A 15185-nucleotide genomic window follows, 5' to 3' on the forward strand; every position below is an offset into this window, starting at 1 on the left:
GCTAGCTGTGAGAAACGAGTCATCACCCATCGACGTGGATGGCAATGTATGGAGGGGGAATGGGGGAACGGGGGGGACGGGAGGGGGGACCCCGTAACCGGGTGGGGGCTCACCGTGATCAACCGGTGGTCTTACCCAGCCAGGTGAAAGATACGAGGTGGGGAAGAACCGTCGGAACAACATCAATATCACTGATATAAATAGGATTATTTATAATAATCAATCAAATAAATTAAAGCGATATCTTAAAAAGCTAGACTAACACGGGGAACACGAAGCTAAGCAAACAGAAAATTAGGTTAATCGCCGATCCGAAGAAAGGGGTATGTTAGCCTAATTTAACCTCTAGTTCAAGAAAACGGGGGGCAGGCTAATCACCAATCGACAATTGGGGTATGAAAGCCTAACTTAACGATAAAATAAATGATAACAGGGAAGCTAATCGCCATACCGAAGCATGGTGTATGTTAGCCAACCTAGTACCTATAATATTTAGTTAAAGGTAATCAGGAACTAGAGAAGGAAAGAGAGAACATCAGAATAATTAAGATGATATGACTCTCAATCGTGACTGATAAAACTCCTAACAATGTAAGGCGTAGCTAGACTAAGGTCGAAACGTGCGGTCGGAGCGTGCCCCGTGGAGCCTAACTAAAAAACTAACTGCATAAAGATATAGAGACTATGTATAAGTAACCATATCTAAAGTACTGAGAAAAAGGGAAATCTCTAACGGTATGGAAGACCGAAAGAAAGATAACCCGTACCGCCATGCGTCGAGGGGCATACACCGGCCGATATGGCTCCGAATATGTATAAAACACAAAGATCATCATAAAATGAGATCAGTAACCCCAAAACAGTACTTAACTTAGAAGCAGAAGTTGAAGACATCTTGAAAATAAATCCAAATAAATCCAAATAGAGCGACCAGCACCGAAAAAATTTTAACGTTTGGTGTAACGCGCGCTATCGAAAGGAATGACGTCTCAGGCGTCGGAGGCGCTCACGGTAGTAGTAGACCGGGAGCTGTAGCACGGCTCCTCCGTAGTTCGGGGTTTTGTCGAACGAAGAAGCTAAATGGCAAGGGACCTCTGGTAGTGATTCCACTCGCTCCTTACTATACCGACACTTCTATAAGAAGTGAGCGAGCCATTTATCTTGGCATTATATTGTTTCTTTTTTCTCTAGGATGAATAGCAATACTTATTCTTCAGAAATAGTATCAAAGGAACCATTTCACAGGCCGACACAGGTCAAGCCCAGAAATGATAATTTGAGGTATATTTTGTTTGAACTATCATATTAAGTAGTTATAAGCATTTCAGATTACGTATGGGGTATTTGGTATATGGCAGTTATAAGGCAGTTGTAAGGATTTTGAGAGGGGATTTTTGCATTTCCGCAGAAGGTTCTGGAACCTAATACCGCATAAAAGTGGTGAAGCACTGTACAGTAGGTATTATTGATTTATTTAGTAATCTATCAAGAAAATGACCAATTAGAAAGATGTTTAAATGTAATAATAATAATAATAATAATAATAATAATAATAATAATAATAATAATAATAATAATAATTCAAAGAAAACTCATAATCACAAGTCATATATATGTAATGGGAAAGCAAATCCACACTAGTGTGACTGTTTGATTGTGTTTTATAAAATATATAAAGCTGAAAGCTTTCGATGACCTGCGCGGTCCTCCTTGTCAATCTCAAGATTGACAATGAGAACCATGCAGGTCATCGAAAGCTTTCTGCTTTATATATTTAAAAAAACACAATCAAACAGTCACATTACTGCGGATTTACTTTCCCAATAATAATAATAATAATAATAATAATAATAATAATAATAAGCATAGAGGACTGCGTCAACATCGAAAACAGAGCACTGGGGCAATATCTGAAAACCAGTGAAGACAAGTGGCTCAAGAGTGCATGGGATGAAGGACTGATAAAAGTAGACGAAGACCCAGAAATATACAGACAGGAGAATGACAAACAGAACAGAGGAATGGCACAACAAACCAATGCACGGACAATACATGAGACAGACTAAAGAACTAGCCAGCGATGACACATGGCAATGGCTACTAAGGGGAGAGCTCAAGAAGGAAACTGAAGGAATGATAACAGCGGCACAAGATCAGGCCCTAAGAACCAGATATGTTCAAAGAACGATAGATGGAAATAACATCTCTCCCATATGAAGGAAGTGCAATATGAAAAACGAGACCATAAACCACATAGCAAGTGAACGTCCGGCACTTGCACAGAACCAGTACAAAAAGAGGCATGATTCAGTAGCAAAAGCCCTCCACTGGAGCCTGTGCAAGAAACACCAGCTACCTTGCAGTAATAAGTGGTACGAGCACCAACCTGAAGAGGTGATAGAAAACAATCAGGCAGTTCCTCTGGGACTATGGTATCAGAACAGATAGGGTGATATGTGCAAATAGACCAGATGTGACGTTGATTGACAAAATCATGAAGAAAATATCACTCATTGATGTCGCAATACCATGGGACACCAGAGTTGAAGAGAAAGAAAGGGAAAAAATGAAGAAGTATCAAGACCTGAAAATAGAAATAAGAAGGTTATGGGATATGCCAGTGGAAATTGTACCCATAATCATAGGAACACTAGGCACGATCCCAAGATCTCTGAAAAGGAATCTGGAAAAACTAGAGGCTAAAGTAGCTCCAGGACTCATGCAGAAGACTGTGATCCTAGAAACAGTGCACATAGTAAGAAAAGTGATGGACTCCTAAGGAGGCATGATACAACCTGGAACCCCACACTATAAATACCACCCAGTCGAATTGGAGGACTGTGATAGACCAAAAAATAAATAAATAAATAAAATAATAATAATAATAATAATAATAATAATAATAATAATAATAATAATAATAATCTTATTGAAAAGAATGGCAGAAGTAACCAAATTTGTCTTATAAAAAATTTTCTCTATTTTTCTGATAACTGATTTCTCATAATCAGCGAGACTGGTAAGTAACTGACTCATATTCATGGTGTTAATCTGGTATTTCTAATCTCAAATTGAATGTCAAGATCTGGTATTTCTTCAGTATTATCAATACTAAAAATATACAAGACAGTAAGTATATATTTTAATTGTAAGCAAGATAGTACATCCTGGAGACTACAACAGGATCGTAGGTGATCTCTCCTGGAATATCTTCATTTTTCTGGTTTTATTGTGTGATATTTCTCTATAGTCAACATATTTCGACCATTTCCATGGCCATCTTCGAGACGTTGCACGGAAAGTTTCTGAGTGGGCACTGTGGATGGGTCAGCTTTTATAGTAGGGGTGGGCATGGTCAGATCTGGGGTCGATTGTTGATTGCCTGGCGGGGGGAATTTCTTTTCAGGTGAAGCCTTCTGGTTGGAGTCGTATGCAGAGGTTGCTCGTCAGTGCAGCCCCTAAAGAAGCACTGGGATGAATTCTGTTGAATTTACTCCTCTGCTGCTGAATTATGGGTGCTCTTCCTGTAAGGTGCTTGGTGTGGATCTCCTGACGGCCGTGGGCCTACAGGAGGCACGGACCAATCACAATTGAGCAGCAAAGGAGCAGAATCAACAAGATTCATCCCACCACTACTTTGTGGCCTCCACTGCTTACATCTCTAACCAGAAGGCTTCACTTAAGATGAAATTCCCCCCGCCAGCCAATCAACAATCGACCCCGAGATCTGACCACGCCCAAACCTACTATAAATAAGCTGACCCATTCACAGCACCCATTCAGATTGTCCCATGCAACGTCCCGAAGATGGCCATGGAAATGGTCAAAATATGTTGACTATAAGAAATATCAGACTCTAAAACCAGAAAAACAGATATTCCAGCAGAGGTCACCTTTTACGATCCTGTTGTAGTCCCCAGGTTGTATCTTTTCGTATTGATAAAACCAAAGAAATACCATATCTTGACATTCAATTTGACATCAGAAATACCAGATTAACACCATGAAAACTACATCACTGGTTTCACAAATGTGAGAGGTGTTTGTCTTGCTGCTGCACATTATTATTATTTTTTATGTATTATTATATGTATGTCTTATGTATTTACTATTATTATTATTAATTATTATTTATAAATGACCTGAAGACAACAAAGTCACATTTCCAGGCTCTCATATACTTTGTCCAGAGGATTTGTTTCGTGAATAAGGTGATAACTGAAGGAAAGTGAAGTTAATGAAATTGGACAGTTAAGTTCAAAGAAGCACAAGAGAATGGAATGAAATTAATTTCAACAGAAAACAATGTAGCTAGGGCTAAAGGGTTGCTCCAAACAACCTACAGTTCCATCTACAATATGTCACATTAGGCACTATGAAGTGGTTGGTCAGTAAGTCCATGCTGCACAGTTTAAGAGAGTATAATACAGGCAGTCCCCGGGTTACGACGGTCTCGGCTTACGACGTTCCGAGGTTACGACGCTTTTCAATTATATTCATCAGAAATTATTTCCAGGGTTACGACGCATGTTCCTGGGTTACAACGCATGTTCCAGAGATACGACGCCTACAAACGCTGATCTGGCAGATGAAATATGACACCAAAAATGCAAAATAATCAATATTTAAAGGTTTTTTTGATGAAATATGCAATAAGAATGCAGTTTACATAGTTTTGAATGCACCTAAAGCATTAAAAGTAAGGTTTTCTTAGGGTTTTTGACAATGTTCCGGCTTACGACGATTTTCGGCTTACGACGCATCTCAAGAACGGAACCCTAGTTGTAACCCAGGGACTGCCTGTATTTGAAATTTCATAAATCCCTCCTTTTTTTTTTGCAATTAGAAATATAAAATAAATTACAACATCTTAATCAGAATATCTACCTACATTCACTAATACATAACTATCAAGTTTATGAATAGTAACTGTAAACATGCTTCACTAGACCTGCTCTACAACTAATATTTAATCCTCATAAAAACCTAACATTTAATATGTGCAATCTAAACTTAATTCTTGTAGTACTACGTATAAGAAAAGAAATTCACCAACCCGTAAAAGTGCCCTCTAATGAAGTCATTTATCTTCTCCTTAGAGAGGGCATGGAGGTTTTGGAATTCATGAAGTGCTGAAAATTTCTTGACATTTAAACCATTTGGAGTAATCACATCTGGTTTCCTTTTCAGCAAATTTTCGGCCTCTACACCCGTAATTTCAGACGGTAGTTAAAAGTGTGTGAAGATGGACAGCACATCTTTCCATGCAATAACGATGATATATGCCTCGTTTTCCAGCTTCTTCATCTATGTTGAACTGCAAAAAGTTATAAATAAACATTATTTCTGTATCTTGGAATCCACCTTTGAATCTTTGATACACAAATGATAAAATAATGATAAATGTTCAAGAGAAATCTCACCTTGACATAAAAATTTCAAAGTACCAGCAACTTGCATTTTTCTTCTATATACAAACCAGAGCCCTTTTTTGTAGGAGTATTCCTCAGTACAGGCTGGAATTGCTTGGTCTCCAGTGTTCTCCAAGGCCTGAAGCTTTCCATCATAAGAGAGGATACTGATTGCTCTATCCCATTACCTGATATGGTGGCTGAACTGGTCTGATTGAACTTCTTTCGGCCTAGAATGCACCTGGTTGATGGCTCAATGGTTTGGTGAAGCCCCATTAGTTCATGCATATATGTTGCCAACTGACATAGGTGAAGAGAGACCGTCCCCAATGCTTTTTGATGTATGCCATTATGGTCATGTTGTTCCTCATCAGCGACCCATTACACACTGGAATGCCTGCAGTAACTGCAACAACACACATTTCCAAAACAATAATGTGCAGATGAGGTTCATAATCTGTCCAAATACTTTAAAGCTTACATACCACCAGGTCTGTGTCCCACCCCTATTTCTATGCATCAAAAAGCAGAAGCACCCTGAAGGGGGAGTTTGAGGGAACTCCTACAAGGAGGTTCCTGTTGTTCAGCCAGCCACCAAGCAAGGTCCCCCCCTGAACTTCCCACTCAAGGGCATGAGCTGGGAGGGTAAGGTCGTAAAAGATCCACTGACATAACTGAAGCAAATGCATTTGTAGTCACGTGTGCAGGACAGAGCGAAATCAAATAGATTCAGCAGTGTCAAAAGGAAGTGTTTCCTTAAAACAATGATACATACACCTTTTAGGCTTTTCCCTATTATTCCTAAGACTTCTCCATATTTGTCTCCGGAGACAACAAATTAGTGAGAGAAACAGTAGGCTGTGTCGTCATCGCTTCAGCCATACCCGTGTGTGACGTCGGTTGTGACGTCACCACGCTCGCAGGGAGAGATTGAGCGGCTGCTGCTGGAAGCCCCGCATGTGCTGCAAAACTGCTTCCAACGTTCTGCATCGCCGGAAACATTGATATTGTTGTCATTGCCGTGGCATCAGCTCCCATATGCAGGCCAGGGGGATGAGGAACATTCATCGTTGTCGGGCCCGGGTGGAAAGGTGACGCCATATAATGAGAAAGCAACTTCTCCAAGGTTGGTACACCTGGTAGGCCTAATGCTGACCACGTTCCTTCCATTCTCTGCGCATCGGAGCCAACACCTGGAACAAAGATGGTGATGCTCCCCCTCTCCCTGGCGGGAATGACGGACCGTAATTATGCATAAAATTACCCAAAACCCCTCCTGGAGTTTCCAATAACAAATCGCTAGAAGAAACTGAAGGGGTATGGGAAACATCAAAAGCAGGAGACGAAAAAATATGGAAAGTCTGATGTATTGCCGATACAAAAGAAGCCGACGACACTTGGTCATCCAAAGATGGCATCGTCCCGTTCCTTTTTTTTGCAACTGGCCCTTCCCATAAAACCTTCATTCACTGTTCCAACCGACCAACCACGACAAACTGAACAAGGATTAGTAATAGTACATATGTTTTCTCTGCACCTACTACACGTTGGATGAGGATCTGTAGACACCGATGTCAAAAATCTTGAACAAGGAAACCAACTCACTCCAGGGCATTTCCTTTGTCTCTTGCGAGAACCGGAAGAAATTCCCATTGGTGAAGCAAAATTCTCTATCTCACAATGTACACACACCTAGCTGATCACAACCACTCTGAGATCACCCAGAGAGAGAAAAAAGGAAAATAAGAATAAAATCAGGCAAAATAAACCGGCTTTAAAATAAACAGAAAGTAATCACGTCCTATCTTAAAGGCGGTAGGAAAGTAACTGATGGGTCACGAGACGCCAAGGGCATTCCGGGAACTACAATACCCGTGACCTGGTATAGATGCCAATAGTCCCTGGATCTCACAAGCTTGTTATTAATTCTACCGGTTTCCAGTTTGATGCTAGTATTATCCTAATGTTAAGACCAAAGGTTTATTTCGTATATGAGCAACTCACTTCTTTCCCACTTTCACTTTTCATTTTTCTTGGGTACTGCCATTTCCAAGAAAAATTACCTCACATACAAGAAAAGATGAAGAAGTTTCAATTTGGAAGTTAGCATAAGTGCATCAATATGTCCTCCCTCAATGACAGTGAAAAGTAGGGGGTTTCCCCTAAGTCATCCACCTGCTTAATTACATTGTTACAATGTCGCAACAACAAATTCTAACTGGTGTTCAGGAATACTCCTACATAAAAGGCGATGCTTTGTAATCCTATAAGAACAATTAATAATTTGTTTCCAGCTGAGTGAATAACTCCTCGTGAGTGTATATATTACTCATGAATTTCTAATAAAATAGCATACAACTAAGAAAGCAACTCTCAAAATTTCATTTAGATATAAGTCAATACTACATATACTTAACAACACACTTTATAAACTCAATCCAAAGAGTACCCAACCACATGCAGACAACATAAAAGTATAAATACGTCACAAAAATAACAAGTATACAATACAGAGTGCACCACATTAACATTTTATTCCCCAAACTGTCATATATGTGAATATAATTCAAAGAAAACAGCATCCAATAATTAAAAACAATCAAAATTCATCAATAAACTATCATCATTAATCAAATTATTTTTACATACAACCTACATACAGTTGTATTTTCCTTTTAGATCTGTTATAATAATCTTTAACTTTTTAAGAAAATAATTCAACATAAGGGATAATACCTGTACGTACAACCTGTTCATATAAGATATGGACCACTTGGGAGGTTGTTCTCATGCAATTGTCTACGTTGTATTGTATTTTGTTGGATACCTAATATACATTAGATTTTACACCAGGTTTAATGTTGCTGATTGTAACTTTGCTCGAAAACTTCAGGAAATTTTTTTAATTCTTGAATTAAAAATGTTTATGAGGTTACATTTCTTCTGTAGCAAAGAATACAATGGCATCAGTGTAAATGGAAGAAGCATTAAGGTCAGATTCTACAGGTAAATGGAAGAAGCATTAAGGTCAGATTCTACAGGTGAATTTTGTGTTTCCAGTAAAATTAATGGTTAGTATTATAAAGCAAAATCTGCCAAACTAAGCAGTACAATACTTCCTTATCTTGCACGCGTACATTACAATAATTGAAATTTCAAATACTAATGTGATGTGTGTAAAGTAGGCAACCTTTCAAGGCACAAAAATTATTATCAATGCATTTCCATTGTATATATACAGTGAATGTTAACATGTGTGCTTACTCATATTCCTGAGTTAGAAGATAGAAAAATGAGACAAACAGTTATACAGCACAAGAAAGACCTCTCCCTGGGGGTTAAGATGGAAATGAAATTTTCATTATTAAAATGAAGTTTTATTGTATACTTACCGAACAATTATAGAGCCGTGATTTCCACGAGCGGCAGGATACTAAATTCAAATTTAGCGCGTCGGCGTCGCCAACACTGGTGGTGATGACGTCATCTCCCATCTCGCGGGAGAACCAAGTACAACTGCCCAGGTGAATCCAATTCTTTCTGCCGTCCGTCCACCTAAGGGGAGGGAGGAGGGTGGGTATAATCATAATTGTTCGGTAAGTATACAATAAAACTTCATTTTAATAATGAAAAATTTCATTTTTATTGTAGTGTCTTACCGAACAATTATAGAGCTGATTACACATTTTAATGGGGAAGGTTGGGATCAGTGGACCACTAGTATTTTTAAATGGTTACATTTATTAGCAAGACCAGTAGTAAACACTCAAGGTGTCTGTTGTACCTTACCTTGTAAGAGAGCTACAGCAGACTGTTACTGCCTCTGGTCGGTGCTCTTCTTACTATTGTAGAGGAATTGGAATTTGACCAAAGTTAGCCTCTACAGGAGTGGAATCCTTCCGTAGTTCAAGCGAGTCAAGGGCTGACTCACGGAGGATAGTAACAAAACAAAGTATTGCCCTTTGGCCCTGGGCTAAGACCAGAAATTCAATCATACAAAACATTTGTCACCAACACAGATTTAAAAACATATATACCCAACCATTGTAAAATCTGACCTAACAGACTGGTGAGTATCCCAGGTACTCAGTACCCCCAGCTTCCCTTGAACTCGACAACCTATTCAAGGTGAAAAGTTAGCATAGAGGTGACGACCCCTGTGCCGTTTCTCCCAACACCATGCCAGAAACCGCCACCGGACCTAACGTTTTACAATTCTCGAAAACCGTTTCTATCTCTTTGAGATAATGACTCGCAAAAACCGAATTCGATCTCCAGAACGTGCTCTGAAGAATCGAAGCTAAAGATAAATTCTTTCTGAATGCTAAAGAAGTTGCCACTGCTCTAACCTCGTGAGCCCTTTAACTCTCAGAACGGTGAAAGATTGTCGTTCTCGGACTGCGAGTGAGCTTCCCTGATAAGCTCTCTAATAAAGAACGATATAGCATTCTTAGAAAGAGGACGAGAGGGATTTTGAACCGAGGTCCAGAGCTTAGAAGATTGTCCTCTAATACCCTTAGTGGCAAACAGATACTGCTTAATAGCCCTGACTGGACATAAGAGCCTTTCTTCCTCCTCATGTCCAACCAAATCAGATAAGTTCCTTACCACAAAACTCCTAGGCCAAGGATTAGAAGGATTCTCATTTTTGGCTAGAAAGGTCAAAGATACCGAAAATACAGCATTGCCTTGAGAGAAACCGACTCTTTTGTCTATAGCGTGCAATTCGCTGACACGCTTAGCAGAAGCTAGTGCAATAAGAAGAGTGCCTTCTTAGTCAAGTTCCTGAGTGAAGACGACTTCAAAGGCTCAAACGGTGGCCCCATGAGGAACTTAAGCACCACATCTAAGTTCCAAGCCACTGTATCTTGCGGGAGCTTAGTGGTTTCGAAAGACCTAATGAGGTCCGACAGATCTGAATTGGAGGAAATATCCAAACCTCGATGTCGAAAAACCGAAGAGAGCATGGCTCTATATCCTCTGATCGTCGAAGGAGCCAGTTCTTAGAGTTCCTAAGAAATAGAAGAAAATCTGCTATTTCTGTTAAAAGAGGTCGCAGAAGAGAGACTTAGCACTTCTACACACTCTCTGAAGATTCTCCACTTCCCTTGATAGAGTTTGTTAGAAGACTCTCTCCTACAACGAGCGATAGCTTCTGCAGCTCTTCTTGAAAATCCTTTCGCTCTGACAAGATTCCGGACAGTCTGAACCCTGTCAGAGCTAGAGCGGACAAGTTTTGGTGGAACCTCTTGAAGTGAGGTTGTTATTTGAAGCCACTTCTCTGGAGGAAGAAGTCTGGGGAAGTCTACTTACAACTGGAGAAGGTCCGGGAACCACTCCTTTCCTGGGCCAAAAGGGAGCGATAACGTTAGTGTTACATGCTGTGCGATATGAACTTGTTCAGCACCTCTCTTATTAGACCGAACTGAGGGAATGCATAAGCTTCCAGACCCGACCAATCCAACAGCATTGCGTCCACCGACCAAGCTAGAGGATCTGGTACTGGAGAACAAAAGAGAGGAAGACGGTTGTTCCTTGATGTAGCGAACAGGTCTATTGACGGTCGTCCCCAAAGGCGCCAAAGTTTCTGACAAATCTTGTTGTCCAAAGTCCACTCCAGAGGTAACACTTGCTGTTGACGACTTAACTCGTCCGCCAGGACGTTCATCTTTCCCGGAACAAATCTCGGGACTAGCTGAACTTTCGCTTCGTTTGACCACAGGAGGAGATCCTTGGTTTCTACTTCGTACAGAGAGAAAGACTGAGTCCCCCCCTGTTTCCGCACGTACAAGAGAGCGTGGAGTTGTCGGAATGCACTGCCACCCTACTCGACCTTCTACTAAGCTCCGAAACTGTCTGAGCCCCAAGAAAATTGCTAACAGTTCCTTTACATTTATGTGGAACTTCTTCTCCTTCTCCGACCAAGCTCCTGAAGTCCGTTGATTTCCCAGTAGGGCTCCCCAACCTGTGTCCGATGCGTCGGAAAAGAACTGTAGGTTCGGGAGGATGGGTCGTAAATCTAACCCTTCTTCCAACCTTGCTCGAGAGAGCCACCACCTTAGGTCCTCTTTTATTTGATCTGTGACAGGAAAGGAAATCGAGTCTGGTTGTTGTCTTCCTGCACCAAGAGGCTCTCAGGAAAAACTGCAGAGGTCCTCATGTGCAGTCTTCCCAACGTCACAAATTTCTCCACTGACGTCAATTTGCCCAGGAGCCTCATCCACTGATTGGCAGAACTTACCTTTTTGTCCAAGAACTCCTGAACTGTCTCCAGACAGCCTTGAACCCTCTTCGGGGACAGAAAAGCCCGAAAAACTTGAGCATTCAGAATCATCCCCAAATAAAGGATGCTCTGAGATGGAACCAACTGGGACTTCTGTTTGTTGACCAGAATTCCTAACTTTCTGGCAAGATCCAGAGTTGTTCCAAGGTCCTTCATGCACCGACTCTCTGATTCCGACCGGAGAAGCCAATCATCCAGATAGAGGGAGATTCTTACTCCTAATATGTGCAGCCAGCTTCCTATCGGGGATAGAACCCTGGTGAAAACTTGAGGAGTGGTCGCTAGTCCGAAGCAAAGCGCCCGAAACTGAAACACCTTGCCTTCGAACATGAACCTCAGGTACTTCCGAGATTCGCGATGTATCGGAATGTGAAAATAAGCGTCTTGCATGTCCAGAGAGACCATCCAATCCCCCTGTCTGATGGACTCCAGAACCGACCGAGTGGTCTCCACATGAAATTTTGTTTTCTGGACATGCAAGTTCAGGGCGCTCACATCCAAAACCGGCCTCCAGCCCCTGATGACTTGGGAACTACAAAAAGGCAATTATAAAAGCCTGGAGGAAAATCCCCTTCTATCTGTTCTATTGCTTCTTTGAGAACAAGCGCTTCCACTTCTGCGGCTAGCGCCAGAAATTTGTCTGAGCCGGAGAGTATGCCTGGAATGGAATTGGCACAGGTGAGAGCGAGGGAGGTGAAACGAGAGGAATACGATAGCCGAACTTGAGTACTTGCACTACCCAGGCTTCTGCTCCTCTGTTTTCCCATTCCTCCCAAAACAGAGCCAGCCTGGCTCCCACTGGTGCATGAAGAACCGAGCTTTCATTTGGAAGGTTTGTTAACCTTGCCGAGGCCTTAGACTGAGGTCGCAAATTCGACTTCGGCGAAAGAAGCGCTTGGGTTTTCTCCCACCTCGAAAAGGCACTTGGGTCAGAGGAGAAACCGAAGGAAACAGTCTCCACAGGAGCTTTAGGTCTCTTAGTAGACTGTGCCATGTAAATCCGAAGTAGATTTCTTATCTAGCGCAGACGAAATTGACAACACTACATCGTCTGGAAAGAGGTTATCTTTCACAAAGGAGCAAACAAGAGAGCAGACTTCTGTTGGGAAGTAACCCTTTTAGAAGCAAAGAAAGGAGCACCAAAGTTGCCTTTTCTTAAGGGTACCAAAGGCGATGAGCGAAGCTAACTCATCACATCCATCCCTAATGGATTTGTCCGCACAGGACAGAACACCAATCCAATCCTCCGCTAACGGTCCTGAGAAAGAGAAGGACAGTCTTCGATCTTGGCCGCTAAAGCGCCAATAGTCCAATCAAGGAAGCTAAAGACTTCCAAAAGTTTAAATTGATTCTTTACAACGTGGTCCAACTCCGGCGCTGTAAAGAAAACTTTCGCTGCGGCGAAAGCAGATCTTCTAGAGGAGTCGATTAAACTGGAGAAGTCTCCCTGGGAGGAGGCAGAAACTCCCAGAGAAGGAGCTTCCCCAGTTACATAAAACCTATACCTCTTACGAAGCAACTTAGAGGGAGGGTAAGCAAAAGAGCCTTCCCTAAGTCTCTTTTCATAGACATCCATTTCTCAGTCTCTTTCAACGAATGTCTAACCGCTTTAGATAGAACAAGTTTTGGGAGGAGAGGGTCTGAAGTTGTTTTCCTCCTCATCAAAAAAGTCGAAGTTGGGGAGCGCGGAGCCGCTTTCTCAAAATAATCTGGATAAGATACCAGAAGAAATCTAAGGAGACGTGAATAACACGAGAGGTGATGTGAATCCTCCTCCTCTACTTCTTCTTCATTCTCCGATACCGCCGAAGAAGTAGACGGAACTACAACCTGATCTGAAGGTTTCGAACCACCCTTGGACTCATTCATCCAGTTGGTTAACATCTCTAACTGCTCGCGCAAAGGCGCCAGAGACGAATCAAAAAACAGTTTAACGTAGGCTTGGAAGAGCCTAAATGTTCAGCAGGAGGCGGAAAAACTACTTGCGCCTCGCTCGGAGCCGCCGAAATTCGAGGCGAAACAGGCGCATCAGGCGTAACAGACGAAAAAGCGCCTAAAGAAACACCCTTAGAAACTGCTAGCTACAGCGCTAAAACCACAATCTCTACTAGTAGATGGAGCCGAAAAAGGCACAGATTGAGGCGACGAACGAGCCGCTAACGGCCGCGGCGCAACCCTACTCTCAGGCTCCTTATACCGCTTGACTGGAGGAGGCGAAGAATCGGCGCCTGAACGCCTCTTTAAGGGACGCGAAACGGGCGAATCTCGCCAAGAGCGCCGCGCAACCGGAGACGAATCGCTTGAATCATTCGAAAGGCGTCTGACCGCAACACCTTTCCAACGCTTAACCGAGCCCTGTTGAGGCGCAACAGGCTCAACAAGAGAGGCGCCTGTCTGTGGGCAAATCCCGATCGACTCCCTTGGACTTCCGGTATGTCTTCTCCCCGGTGCGGGGGAGCTGGACAGTGACCTTTGTCTAGGAGACGTGTCAGGACAGACAGACGCACCCTCAACTACACTCTTACCTGAAGCCGCTTTCTCCAAAAACGTCTTAACTGAATTACCAAGTTGCAAAACCGTATTCGCTAGTACCGAAAATTTCTGATCTAACCTCGATTCCAGACTGGCAATGGTGTCGGAAGAAACTACACGGGAAGCCGGAGAAGTGGGATTAGTAGGAGGAATAGGAGGTGTAGTTAAAGGAGACATAACAATTTGAGGAGAAACAGAAGGAACAGATGCATCGCAAGACGAAGCAGAGCTAAGTCTACTTTCCCTAAGCGCTGCTTTTCTAATTCTGTCTTTAGCTAATTTCTCCGAGTATGAACTAAAAAACTTCCATTGAGAATCAGTCCAATCACTACACTCGTTACATGTTCGATCTGCTGAACAAACCTGTCCCCTACACTTAACACATTTAGTGTGAGAATTATACTCTAACTTGGATAATCTAGTTTTACATCCTGAGATGCAAAACCTAACTCCCGACGGACTAGAATCCGACATGGCAACGCCTAAATAAAAACAAAAGCAAATAACAACAACGCCAAAGAAGAGTACTTCACCAATTCCGAAGATCAAATCCACAAGAAAAAAAGCGAAGCAAAGTCATCCAACCGCACCGACCACCGATGTTCACCGGACGCCGGCAGGAAAAGAATTGGATTCACCTGGGCAGTTGTAACTGGTTCTCCCGCGAGTGGAGGGAGATGACGTCATCACCACCAGTGTTGGCGACGCCGACGCTCTAAATTTGAATTTAGTATCCTGCCGCTCGTGGAAATCACGGCTCTATAATTGTTCGGTAAGACACTACAATAAAACATAAGATTTTGGGTCAAAGGCAAAACATTCAGACCCAACAATCTATTCTGTGCTCTCATTCAGACGAAAAAATTAGGAGAGGAGTAATAGAAACCTAAAAAAGATCAATTATTAAAAATATACAAAAATAAGTAGTATTAAAAATTGCAGTAGATAATTAACATTGT

General features: G+C 42.0%; 1 pseudogene; it reads right to left on the minus strand.

Annotated features, from left to right (window-relative positions):
• Positions 1 to 4157: 4157 nt before the first annotated feature.
• Positions 4158 to 15185, minus strand: part of LOC135196659 (glycogen [starch] synthase-like) — a 66601-nt pseudogene continuing 55573 nt past the window's right edge.

Source organism: Macrobrachium nipponense, chromosome 18 (genome assembly GCF_015104395.2).
Source record: "Macrobrachium nipponense isolate FS-2020 chromosome 18, ASM1510439v2, whole genome shotgun sequence".
Lineage (NCBI taxonomy): Eukaryota > Metazoa > Arthropoda > Malacostraca > Decapoda > Palaemonidae > Macrobrachium > Macrobrachium nipponense.